The sequence below is a fragment of the Gopherus evgoodei genome, chromosome 5, assembly GCF_007399415.2.
Source record: "Gopherus evgoodei ecotype Sinaloan lineage chromosome 5, rGopEvg1_v1.p, whole genome shotgun sequence".
Taxonomy (NCBI): domain Eukaryota; kingdom Metazoa; phylum Chordata; order Testudines; family Testudinidae; genus Gopherus; species Gopherus evgoodei.
Window position 1 is genome coordinate 8,356,267 of NC_044326.1, and position 13,659 is coordinate 8,369,925.

The window sequence follows — 13,659 nt, forward strand, 5'->3', positions numbered from 1 at the left end:
AATGCACATTATCCATTTTGGTCATCTTATTTGGAAAATAATTATTTTGCAGATACTATTAGTCACAAGATAGTTACTGGAGATATGTAACTAGCATCTCATGATAGAGAAGAGACAGGACTTGGTTGTAATGAATATAAAGAGGAGCTTTTGAGGAGGCTTCTGGATGCAAACTGTGTAGTTTTCTTTAACTTCTTGGCAAATGTAACCTATGCTGTCTAGTATCTCCACACAAGCTATCTCCTTGTAGTCCTGGACTAGGGACTATGCTATAGTAACCAAGTCCAGATCTTACCAAGATGGATGCTGTCAGAATAGTTCTCATGATTTATATGCTATTCCACTCCAAGTGTAGCTTAAGTATAGTGGGAGCCACTGAGCTGTAGGCATCCTGAGAGCTGTTTTAACATAGTATTATGGAGGGGAGAAATGATCAGGTTCTAACATGGTCATCTTGCAGTAAGGCCTGGGTTTAAATGGGCCTAATCACTAGAGGGAGTTCCTGCCAGAGTGGTTATGCTGAAGATTGTACTGCTGAACTCTGCTGCATCTAGCCTGTGGGTAGACAGATCTGCAGTGAGAGAGAGAGAGAGAACTGTTTTGTGATACACCTCCACTCCGATATAATGCTGTCCTCGGGAGCCAAAAAATCTTACTGTGTTATAGGTGAAACCACGTTATATCGAACTTGCTTTGATCCGCTGGAGTGCGCAGCCCCACCCCCACCCACCTTGATCTTACCCGTGCTGAAGTCCTGCTGCTCCCATTGCCTTCAAGGGGAATTGCTGATGCTCCAGACCAGGCAAAGTATTACTTGATGCTTTGACCCAGCTGTTATAACCTTATTCCCAGATCTGGACCTTAGCGTCCAAAATATGGGGGTTAGCATGAAAACCTCCAAGCTTAGTTACCAGCTTGGACCTGGTACCTGCTGCCACCACCCAAAAAATTAGAGTGTTTTGGGGCACTCTGGTCCCACTGAAAAACCTTCCCTGGGGACCCCAAGACCCAAATCCCTTGAGTCTCACAACAAAGGGAAATAATCCTTTTTCCCTTCCCCCCTCTCTGTTCCCAGTCCTGGAAACAAAAGTACTTTCCTATTCCCCCAGAGGGAATGCAAAATCAGGCTAGCAAATCCAACCCACACACAGCTCTCCCCTGATTTCTTCCTCCCACCAATTCCCTGGTGAATACAGATTCAATTTCCCTGAAGTAAAGAAAAACTCCAACAGGTCTTAAAAGAAAGCTTTATTAAAAAAAGGAAAGAAAAAATACAAATGGTCTCTCTGTATTAAGATGATACAATACAGGGCAATTTCTTAAAAGAATATTGAATAAACAGCCTTATTCAAAAAGAATACAAATCAAAGCACTCCAGCACTTATATTCATGCAAATACCAAAGAAAAGAAACCATATAACTTACTATCTGATCTCTTTGTCCTTACACTTAAAAACAGAAGACTAGAAAGTAGAAACTACTTCTCCAAAGCTCAGAGACAGCAGGCAGACAGAAAACAAAAGACCCCAGACACACAATTCCCTCCACCCAAAGTTGAAAAAATCCGGTTTCCTGATTGGTTCTCTGGTCAGGTGTTTCAGGTGAAAGAGACATTAACCCTTAGCTATCTGTTTATGACACCAGCTCAGTTGGTGTATTGGCCCTGTGGTCTTCAAGATACCTGCCTAGGTGTTGAGCATCCCAGGTGGAGCATGGCTGTAGAGTTCCATGGCCAGAAGGGACCATTGTGGTCATCTAGACATTCTGTGTAACACAAGCCCAAGTCCCCCCTCCCCCAGTAATTCCTAGAGCAGATCTTTTAGAACAACACCTAATGTTGATTTAAAAATTGTCAGTGATGAAAATGACCATGACCCTTGACAAATTTTTCTAACGGTTTATTGCCCTCACTGTCAAAAAATTTACACTGAATCCAATCCAAATTTGAAGCGTCAACTTCTAGCCATTGGATTGTGTAATAACTTTACTAGCCTGAAGAGCCCATTATTAATTATTTGTTCCTCATGTAGATGCTTAGACGGCAATGAAGTCACCCCTTAACTTTCCCTTTTAAAGATAAATAAATTGAGCTCCTGGAGTCTGTCACTGTAAGGCATATTTTCTGATGCGCTAATCGTTCTTGTGGCTCTTCTCTGAATCTTCTCCAGTGTATCAGCATCCTTCTTAAATTGTGAGTTTCAGAACTGGACACAGTATTCCAGCAGTGGTCATACAGATGCCAAATACAGAGGTAAAACTAGTCAAGATGCCCCTGTTTATGCATCCCAGGATCACATTAGCTCTTTTGACCACAGCGTCACACTACGAGTTCATATTCAGCTGATTATCTGCCATAACCCCCAGATCTTTCAGAGTCACTGCTTTCCAGGTGGGAATCCCCAGGTCTGTAGGTATACCCTACAATTCCTAGGTGCATATATTTACATTTACCTACGTTAAAACACACATCATTTGCTTGTGCTCACCTTACCAACAAATCCAAATCACTCTAAGTCAGTGACCTGTACTTTTTTTTTTTAAACCGCTTCCTCAATTTTTGCATCATCTGCACACTTTATCATTGGTGATTTTTATAGAATCATAGCAGGTTAGAACTGGAAGGACCTCATCTAGTCCAGTCATTTGCACTCAAGGCAGGACTCCGTAACACTAGACCATTTCTGACAGGTGTTTGTCTAACCTGTTCTTAAAAACCTCCAATTTCAGGTTATTGATAAAAAATGTTAAATAGTGTAGGGCCAAGAACCGGTCCCTTCAGGACCCCACTGGAAACAACTTGTTTGATTCCTATTCCCTGTTTACAATTATATTTTGAGACTTATCAGCTAGCTTTATATCCATTTAATGTGTGCCATGTTAATTTTAGATCATTCTAGTTTTTTAATCAAACTGCTGTGCAGTACCAAGTCAACCACTTTTCAGAAATCTAAGTACTGTAGAATCCCGTTTATCCAGCCCTCCATTATCTGCAGGGCCCTACCAAATTCACAGTCCATTTTGGTCAATTTCATGGTCATAGGATTTAAAAAATCATAAATTTCATGATTTCAGTTATTTAAATATGAAATTTCAAATGTAATTGTAGAGGTCCTGGCCCAAAAAGGAAGGGATCTCAAGGTTATTGTAGTGGGGGGTTGAGGTATTGCTACCCTTCTGGCTGCTGCTGGTGGCAATGCTGCCTTCAGAGCTGAAGAGCGGTAGCTGCAAGCTGGGAACCCAGCTCTGACGGCAGAGCCACCACCAGCAATAGCATAGAAGTAAGGATGGAAATACCACCACCCCCTTACAACTCCCTTTTGGGTCAGGAACCTCATTTGAGAAATACTGGTCTCTTCCATAAAATCTGATCGTATAGGGTAAAAGAATACAAAAGACCAGATATCACAGTCCGTGACATGTTTTTCATGGGCGTGAATTTGGTAGGGCCCTAATTATTTAGCTCTCTTTATTAACTGAACAACCAGTGCACAGAAGTCCAGAAGAAGGCAGTCTCTCCTGTGCCTGCTAGATGGCGCTGCAGCCTCACGCTTTCCCATTATCTGGATAATCAGTATTTTTGATTATACATCTAGCCCTAGTCCCAATTAGATCAGATAAATGGGGTTCTGCTATATATTATGTCAACAGTTTACCTTTGTCAAACAAATTTGTAATCATGAAAATAGATATCAAGCTAGCTGAACAGGATCTGTTTTTTTTTCCATAAACCCATGTTGATTTTCAGTAATTACGTTACCCTCCTTTAATTCTTTATTACCTGAGTCCTGTATCAGCTATTCCATTATATTGCCTGGGATTGATGTCAGGCTGATAGGCCTATAATATAATTATAATTACTATCCCATTTACCCTTTTTAAAGACTGGCACAATGTTAGCTTTCTTCCAGTCTTCTGGAACTTCCCCAGTGCTCCAAGACTTAGGTCAGGTCTACCCTACAGCCCAGATCGATGCTCGGAGATCAATCCACCGGCAGTCAGTTTAGCGTGTCTAGTGAAGACCCACCAGATCGACAGCAGATCGCTTTCCAGTCGATCCCTGAACTCTACCCCCGACAAGAAGAGTAAGGTAAATCAATGGGAGAGTTTCTCCCGTTGATCCCTTGTGGTGTAGACCTCATGGTAACTCAATGTAAGGTATGTCAACTTACCGCGGTAGTGTAGACATAGCCTTACTGAAAAGCAACATTAACTGTTGGGTGCAAGTTATCTGAACCTGCTGATTTTTAAAATTATCTACTTTTAGTAGTTTCAGGTTAACATCCTCCAGAGCTAGAGGAATGGAAAGTATTATCACTATTTGATGAGACTAGCATCTGTTCCCCCCCCCCCAGTTACAGAAGAGAAATATGTATTGAACACTTCTGCCTTTTCTGTATTATTGATAATTCTGCCATTTCCATCTAATAACAGACCAATACCTTTGCTGTTTGTTCTTAATATGTTTGCTAGGTATTGTACAAGCAGAGACCAAGGCGGACGCACCTGAAATTGGGGAGCCATTTTTGAAAACCTGTGCTGAAGGCCCTGGGGGAGTAAGTGCTGACACCCAGGAGTCCCAATTCTGCTCTCTGTTCCTGTCACTAGCTAGCATGGTTTCCTCTCTGTATGTGCAACGGTCAGAAAAGAGGCTGGGTAGGGGTATCATATGCAGAGGAAGGGATTGTGCAGTAAAAAACTCAGGCCTGAATCGTGAGTGCTGGGTTATAGTCCCAGCCTTGCCAGGGAGCTGCTGTGCTCCCAAGTCTCACTTTGTGTCTCTGTTTCCCCATCTGTAAAATAGAGATAATGACGCTGGGGGGTATAGTGCTCTCAGGCCCCTGGAGCAGCTGTGCTATAGCTATGCAGAGTACTGATAGCTGCCAAACACTTGTTCATCTAAACTTACATGTATTTGAAAACAAATATTTTTGGTATCATTTCCTTTTTCACCCTACTTCCCACTTTTTCACCCCATTTTAGTTCCCAGTAATAACAGGGCTATTTGGAGTTGCAGGGAGATTGTCATTTAATTCTAATTACGATAAAGATGCTCTGCTCTTCAATAGCATCTTTAGCCTGAGGCTATCAGAGTGCTTTTCATCCCTGAGAGGGAGCAGGAGAGACAGGAACCGTAGCCAGCTGTGGGGGAACACAGCCAATGATCAGTAGAGTATAGAACCACGACAGAACAGGTTAGAGACAACATTGAAGACGTGTCTTGTATCCAGATGAAATTTCCAGAGGAATTTAGGCAGGTGCTGGGAAATGGTATGAGCGGGAAATACTGCTGGGCAGGGGAGTGACTGCCCTCTCCCTGGAATGAGTCAGGGCTACCAAAAGGATTGCCCTTGAGCGGTGCTGAGTCCTGGAGGAGGGTGACAACAATGGTCTTGGCTGAGCTTTTCTTTGGCTATGGAGGTTATAAATGACATTTGATGGATGTTAAGGTGTATAAATCAACTCCAGTGCACTCCCCTGCCAACTGTTCCCTCTGCCTGTTCTGTTCTGTGGCTAAGATGCCGCAGACACGAGGGGGCAGTGTAGCACCATGCTGAACATCTTGCTGGGAACAGCTGAACAGCAGCAGCCTTGGTGCTGAAGTACATTCACTCTATTGACAATAGATCTGGGCCCTTGGGCCACCTCCTGCTGCCATGAAGTACAGATTGGAGGAGATGGGCCCTGCTATTGGCTGAGAGGAGTTTAAACCAAACTCCTATACCACCCTCAAAATCCAAAGCAGGCTCCACATTTTGTAAATGGCCTCTTATCTTCCTCCTGCATTGACCTAGCCCTGGCTTTTCCCTGCTCCAGTTGGTGGAGGGGGAACTGATCACAGCTGCCATTTCCATTGGGGCTGCAGCTTTGTGCTCTGGCTTCCTCAGTTCCCCTTACTGAGAACTGGCAGCTGCATGTGCGTATTCAGAGCTGGCGCATTGTACTGGCCTGACAACTCTGCAGGCTGATGTCCTCTAACCAGGGCAGTGGTATAGCTCAGGCAGCAGCGGGGAAGCTTTGCCTTGCACTCTCACTCATGCAGTCTCTTCTCTGTTACCCCCCCCCCGACAGTCGGTCCCTTTGCTGTTGCTTACCAATGACCATTGTAATAGCTTTAGTGAAGGACCCCCCCTTCTGACAGGAACTGATCTTATGCCCCCAACTCATTGTGCTTAGGGCAGCAAACCTCTGCTGAACATCAATGGTGATGGGTCATTATACCACCTCTTCCTTGCAGATCTTCCCTGCCCCCTCTCTCACCTGCCTCTGTTCCCCCCGGGGGCTGATAAACACCAAAATCAACTCTTTCCTGAGAACTTGGCCTAGCCTCTGTTCCAGCCTCTCTCAGGCAGCAGTGCCCATGAAGATCAGCTCAGTGAATGTCAGAAACCGGGCCCCTGCAGCGCAACCTCCTGGTAGCTGATGAGCCCCAAGCTGGGCGTACAGAAACTGCCAGGTGGAAGGGGTGGGTGGGCGACAGGGCATTCGAGCTGCTGGATGCGGAACAGCAGCAGACGGCACCCTCCACACCAGCATTGCCACCCTGATAACTAAGCAGTGTGAGCTCAAGCTACGGGAGAGGAGAAGAGAATCAAGGTCCTGAGGCACCGGTGGAGGCTGGAGTGTGGCTGGATCAGTAGCAGGACGGTCCATGGCGTCACAACCCAGATTCCTACCCCCACTAAGTTACAGAGGGGAGACTGGGAAGGAGACAGGGGGCAGCCTGGGATGGGAAAACGGAGGATGGGTTAGATGGGCAAAACCTTGTTGGAGGAGTTTCAAGTTTAGCCAGACCAAACCAAGGATCCTGGTTTCAGTTAACTCACTCCTGGGAGGGCAGCTGGGGTTGTGGGTTAGAGGAATGGCTCTAGCATTGGCCCATCTCTGAAGTGACTGGAGGGTGAGCAAATGCCATGGGGCCAGGGACAGGACAGATCAGGGAGCACAGGATCTAGTTCCCCTCTTGTTACTGGCTCAGTGGGAGGGGGCAGTGAGTCCCCTGTTGGGGGTTAAGGGCGGAGGCCAGCAATAAGTGCCTCCAGCGAGCTAGCTGCTATGACGCCTGGGCAGAGCTGGAGCAGAAGCTGTTGTCGGTCCCCCGTCCGGATCTGCCTGCTAATCATCCCCTTCTCCATTCTCCCCAAGGGCTCCTGTCCCTGTTCAGCCCAGGGCCGGCTCCAGGCACCAGCTAAGGAAGCAAGTGCTTGGGGCCGCCAATACCAAGGGGCAGCACATCTGGGAAGTCAGCAGGCAGGTCTCTCTCTTCCTCTTTGAGCCGCTGCAGAAGAGAAAGAGAGGGAGTGAAGGACCTGCCGCAGAACTGCTGCCTAAGAATTGAGCGGTGCCCTTGAGCTGCTGCCGAAGTGCCTCTGATCGGCAGAAAAGCTGAAGCCAGCCCTGGTTCAGCCTCCCTCTGGACCTGCCCAGCTTCTGGCTAAGCCTCTTCACAGCTCTTTGCCCTCTCCTGCAAAATGGCTGCCAGTCCCCCCTTCCAGCTCCTGCCAGGGCTTCCCAAACTCCCCCATTCTCAGTCCCCACCTCAACCTCTCTCCACTTCATCCACTCCACCCCAGGGAAAGACTTGCCCTCTGTCACTGGGTGCTCAATTAGGAGCCTGAGTCTCATGGGGGGCTGGGTCACGTCTGAAACCGAGGCAGGCTCCTAAATCATGTCATCCTTGTAATGCTAAGCAGAGAAATGCCTTGATTCCTTTAAAGCCTGGGTCTTGGGCTGGACACCCATCAGCCAGGCAGGGGGTGGGCTCTGCTGAGTAGGTGGGTTTTCGGACACAACTGTGAGGACCTGAGGGCGGCTTCAAATCAGAAACAAGCTCCCAGGATGCTGGGAAAGGAAAGAGAAGAGGATGGGAAGGAGAGAGACTGGAGTGCAGGTAGGGTGACCAGATGTCCCGATTTTATAGGGACAGTCCCAATATTTGAGGCTTTTTCTTATATAGAAGCCTATTATTCTCCCCCCATCCCCTGCATCATCCTGATCAGGTCACCCTAGATGCAGGGGAGGATAGGGCAGGGCCAGGGGTGAGGAAAGCAGAGGGGCAGGGATGGGGTGAGGAGAGCAGAGGGGCAGGGGTGACAGGACAGGAGGACAGGGACAAAGGTGAGGATAGGGGGCAGGGATGGGGTGATGGAAGAGCAGTGGGATGGGTGGACAGAGAGGCAGAGATAGGGGAGGGCAGAGGGGCAGGGCCAGGGCTGAGGAGAGCAGGGGCAGGACAGAGGAAGAAGGGTGAGGTGCCAGGAGGACAGGGACAAAGATAGGGGCTAGCTGAGAGGAGAATGGGGCAGGGAGGGGTAGAGAGAGGGGCAGATAGGAGCAGAGTTGTAAATGGACAAGGAGAAAACCAGAACTCAGGGCCTGGGCCTGTGAGGTGCTGAGCCCCCTAGAAGAGCCAGGCAGGGGCCAGCTGCAGGGGGGCTGGTGCAGCGGGTGACACAGAGGCATAGAAACCAGCATGCAGCAAACGTATTTCACCTCCCTCTGCCCGAGTGAGCCATCCTGAGTCAGACAGACACTGTAAACAGCCACATGGCGCCCATCCAACACCTACAGGCTAGCAGGGCATATGGGGTGAGCTGGAGAGGGGTCCACACCAGCATTACATGGGGCAGAGAAATGCTCCATCACCCAACAGCAGGTGTGACCAGCATGAAGGACAGCCATGCCACAGGCTGGCCCTGGCTGGACGCCCTTGTCAGGGAATAGGCAATGAGCCTGACTTGCCCCCTGGCTCTTTATTGCCAGCAATGCAGTGTTGACAGACGATTATTGCTTATTAAAAGAAAGGGGGAAATAAATCCACTTTGCCTTATGCTAGTGCATGAGGCTTTGGTTCCCAGCGAGTTAGTTGTGCTTCGGTTGCCATGGGGTGTGGTTGAAACACCTGCTGCCACCCCTTGGCTCAGCTTCTGGCTCCGGTTGCACGCACAGTCAGCAACACAAAAGCCTCATCTGCTGGAGCTGGGGGAAGAGAGTGGTGGCACTAAGGGCCTGAGCCCAGTTCCTGGGGAATTTCCCTTTCATCTGTAATCAGGTTCTTAGCCTTAAATGTATCACCTAGGCTAGCAGAATCCCCCCCCCCCCCCGCCTCCCCGTCCCCAGGTTGCATGTGACTGGAGCAGCAAAACCAATTTGATAAGATCTCTAAAGACTGTCAAAGCGCTAACGGCCGAGGGCTGACAACGACTAATTGTTTGGTCTGATCCCTTGTGTGGAGTGCTGAGCAGACTTGGGTTGGGAAAGGCTGGACCCCAACCCAGAGAAGGCTGTGGGGTTCAGGCACATGCAGGACTACACTTTGGAGGGGATTGGACCTGGAGTTCTGGTGTGGGTGCCGCTCTCATAAATCTACTGTGTTTCATTGTCAGAGGTGGTGGCTCTGAGGAGGGAGCAGCACAGGGTTAAAACTGGAGGGGATCTGATTGGTTAAATGTCTGTTCAAGGGAATCAGAGCAATCATTTGGGTTGGCTGTTGAAGAATCATTAAGTGCCCTTGTGGGTTTCCATGAAGTGCAATTACATGACAAGGTAACAATGGCCCAGACTTGCTCTAAAGATCTGTGCCCATGGGCTGGATTCTCTTCTCACTTACACCAGTGTAAGTCAGCAGTTAACAGCATGGGGGTCAATGGAATTACACCAAGGTAAAACCAGTGTAAGTGAGAGCAGACTCACGCTGTGTGCACATTCAGAGACAGGGCTGCTGACTTCACCACCAAGAGTAATTTTCTTACTCCTCTTGGGCCCACCAAGAAAGGCAGAAATAAAGGACTGCTCTGGTGTCATCTGGCTCTTCAGCAGAAATATTAACCTAGGCTCTTCACCACTAGTGGTGAGGCATGAGAAGGGGAGTACCCAGCTTGACTCTCAGCTCCCAGGCTGAGTTTGCAGGGTAAGCAGTTAGAGGACACATCTTTGGACTGTCAATCAAGCAGGTTGGCTACAGGGACATCATGTGACACAGAAGCCCAGGCTGCCATTTTTACAGCCACATTTCAAAATGCTACAAAAGCTTCATTTTCCAGGCAAAGAAAGGACATTGCCTGGAGACACTACTGCCTCATCAGCAGCTCCCAGAGGGCTCCGAGCACAGCTCTACCTCCTGCCTTTTTAAACTTCAGTGCAGCCTTGAAGCTAGAGGGAAGAGGCAATGCAGCTCACATTAAGCCCATGTGCAAGTTAATTAAGGCTGTAGTTATTGGATTAAAATGTACAGCACCTTGCACAATGAGGCTCAGATTACCCAGAGGTGCTACTGTGATATAACTAATACTTTCAGTTGGATTTGGGGTTTAATGTGGAGTGCAGTTCCTTTAAAACACACCGGGCTGCTTTTACAGCATTCTCCAGATGTAGACACGGAGCCCCCAGCTCTGTTAATTTCCCATTTCCTCTCCAGAGTGGTATGTTATGCTGGGATGCAACCAGTTCCCAAGAAGTGTGGCACAGCACCCATGGCCTCCATCCTAGCAAGGAAGGTGGGGAGTGGCACTGTCCCAGCCTGACACATCCCACCACTTCTTGCTGCTAAAAAGACCTTTGCTCCAGTCCCTCTCTGTGCCGAACACTTTCATTGATACAGTGCATGAGTGATGAATCGGGGATTTATGGCCCAGAATCATAAAATCCAACTGCCATGGATCTCATGTGATTAACATCTGCTCCCAACCCCCATCCTTACCTGCTGGGAGCTCTGCCTCTCCTCCTCCTCTTGGCTCGGACAGCAGCTGTGCATTGTGACTTTGTCAGGAGATTTTAAAAGTTGCCCTCTGAAGTGGGGCCCGGCTGCCTTCAAAGGAAGCTCCCCCTGCATCTTCTCAGGGGCTCAAGTGAGATACAGAGGCTACAACAGGGCATTGCAGGCCACACAGGCCTGGCTCTGTGTATCATCAGTGGGGAGTGGATAAGGTTAGGAAAGCCTGACATCGTTTCTTTGTGCAAGCCTCAGGCGGCTGGCTGGGCTTCCTGAGCCAGCAAGGAAGGCAGTGGCAGTGAAAGGCATCAGCTTGCCCATCTTGGAGCCTGGAGTCGCCTGCCCACAGAACAGGTACAGGCCAAGCAATGACAGCGCACACCTCTCCCACTGGTGTGCCTGGGTGGGCCACCTATAGGGGTAAGACAGGCCAGGTGCCATTGTGAGCTAGGGAAGAAGGTACCAGAATTGGCACAACTACTCCAGGCCCTTGCAAGCTGGTCTGAGCCCAGCAACGAAACCATATGAGGGAACCTGCTCAGGGAGAAAGGGCACCTTAGCTGTGGAACTCTCTGCTGCAGGGGAATGGGACATGTCTAGGTCCCATCTGGTTTAGATCACAATGCACAGACCACCTCAGAGAGGCACGGCAAGTCGTCCTTCCCCCCATTGGCATCTTCCAGAGATGGAAGCAGAGGATAGCCGTGCTAACAAGGCAGGGAGGGCCTGTAGCTCCTCTCCTCATGCCAGTCACCATAGTGGCCACAAGCTAGGGCGGAATTTGCCAGCCTGCTTGTTAAGCAGCATTGCTCGTGAGCTCACAGTGGCTGCCTGGGGGTTTCCCACTGGAATTTAAAGGTAGTGGCTTTGATCTCGAAAGCCCTAAACAGCTTAGGAACTGCTAAGCCACAAGCTGCCTCCCCCGCCTTCTCTAGAGGCAACGCAGCTGCCGTGGAGATGCTCTGTGCAGTCCAAGGGGTGCCAGTGCAGAGAGCAGGGTGAGGTGTTTGTTCACACTGAGCTGTGGCTGCTGCGGTTTGCATCAAAAATATTCTTTTTCTCTAAACCTGCCTCCCCGGGAGAATTGCCTCTGGCTCCCTTGAGGTGTTAGAGTTTGTCTAATGCCCTGAAATAGGAGGGGTCAGGTCCCTTCCAGTTGTGACTGTCCTTATCATTAATAGCCTCCCCTAGAGACAGTGTTGTAAAAGCCTGTAGCACTGAAGAACAAGCCAAGTTTCTGCTGGTGGGTTTTGGAGTCATCCTTGTAGAGTACTCCCTGGGCTAGTCTGGTTACTTTCTCTAGGATGGTTCAAAAAAGAAAAAAAGTTTCCTCTTTTCCCTTGTGTTCTCCAGCACCTCACCAGGGGAAGAGCCCAGGGGGCTGCTGCTTCCCCCACGAAAGCAACTGGCAAACACAGAAAGCATCTGAGCAGAACCCTTTGCTAGGCAGCGACAGCAGGTCGCTCTGGGGCCTGAATTCCTTCAGCGCCAGGAGCACCATGGAAAGTCCCTGGCAGACCAGAAGGGAAGCTCAGTAAAGAAATCCCTCGTTTCTTATGGGGGAAGGGCTGGTTTTTCTGTTTTAGAAACAGGCTTCTCCAGATTCACTTCACTGCAGCCATCAGTCAAGAGAGCAATTAAGCAATAAAACTCTACTTTCCACTACCAGCTGCGGAGGGGGTGGGGGAGAGTCAGAGCTGATTGCTCAGATCCAGCCTGGAAGAATTCCAGTGGCGTGTGGTTTTGTCCCTGTGCTCCTCGTGTAGGAGCAGCCCCCATCTGTGGCGCTGGGGAGGCAATTCAGACTCCTGTGGGCCGGATGGGGATCTGCACAGGGCAGCGGTAGAGTTCTAGTTGCTACGGCAGCTGACACTTCCCCTGGAAGGGAAAGTTTCATTTAGCTACAAGGTTCCATTCTGCTCCCAGGATGACGCTCTAGCATTGACTGGTTTTGGCACTGCCTGCTCTAGATGATCCCATTGCCATAGTATCCCAGCTCCTGGAATACAAGGAAACTACTTAGAATGCAGCTCTTCAGCCTGAGGACTGTGACCCCCACCCCCACCCCTCGGGGGTTGCAATTGGGTGTCAGAGCATCACAATTGCTCCAACCTACCCCCATACGGTTAAAGGGAAGTGGGAAATTCCCGCTAGATTGAAGAGTCCTGGTTGCAATTGGGTGTCAGAGCATCACAATTGCTCCAACCTACCCCCATACGGTTAAAGGGAAGTGGGAAATTCCCGCTAGATTGAAGAGTCCTGGTATGGAAAAACCAAGAACCCCCCTGAATTGGAAACAGTCACCACTACCCTGGGCAAAGCAAGTCTCTGCTCCCCAGAGGGCAAATCTTTCAATGGTGAGAATGTCACAGCTGCTGTTCCTCTATTTGGCATCAGAAACCTCAGGGAAAGCTGTAGAACTGTTGATGTTAGAACAGTTGCAGTCTTAAGTAGCAACAACTTCTTCTGCACAGACAGGGATCTAGTCTGGTCTAGCCAAAAGGCCCCCCAATGGAGCCAGGGAAGAATACACAGTAACCCCTGAATTCCCCACCTAAATTCTTTGTTATGATTGGCTCAGCTCTATCTAGCTTGGCAGGACACTGCATTTGGACAATGCAAGGTTGAATTGCCAATCCCAGGGTCTCCCAGGTTGATGGTGACTGGTTTCCTTTGGACAGGGAGTAGTTGCTAGCACAGAGGAAAGCTGAATAGTTTGAACTCTGGAAGTTTCTGCTGAACAATAGAACACTTTGTACAAGCCAGAAAAGTGCTGGTCTGGCTGGCTTGGCTGATGGGGAATTTCTCATTCAGCTAGAGTCAGCTTCGCCTACAGTACACGGAGGGCAAAGGGAGAAGTGTAGTCAGTAGGGGGAGATATAGTTCGTTAATGCGAAGCATAAGCCTGGATCAGTTGTGTATGGAGGCAGCAGAACAAGTTTATGTAGATA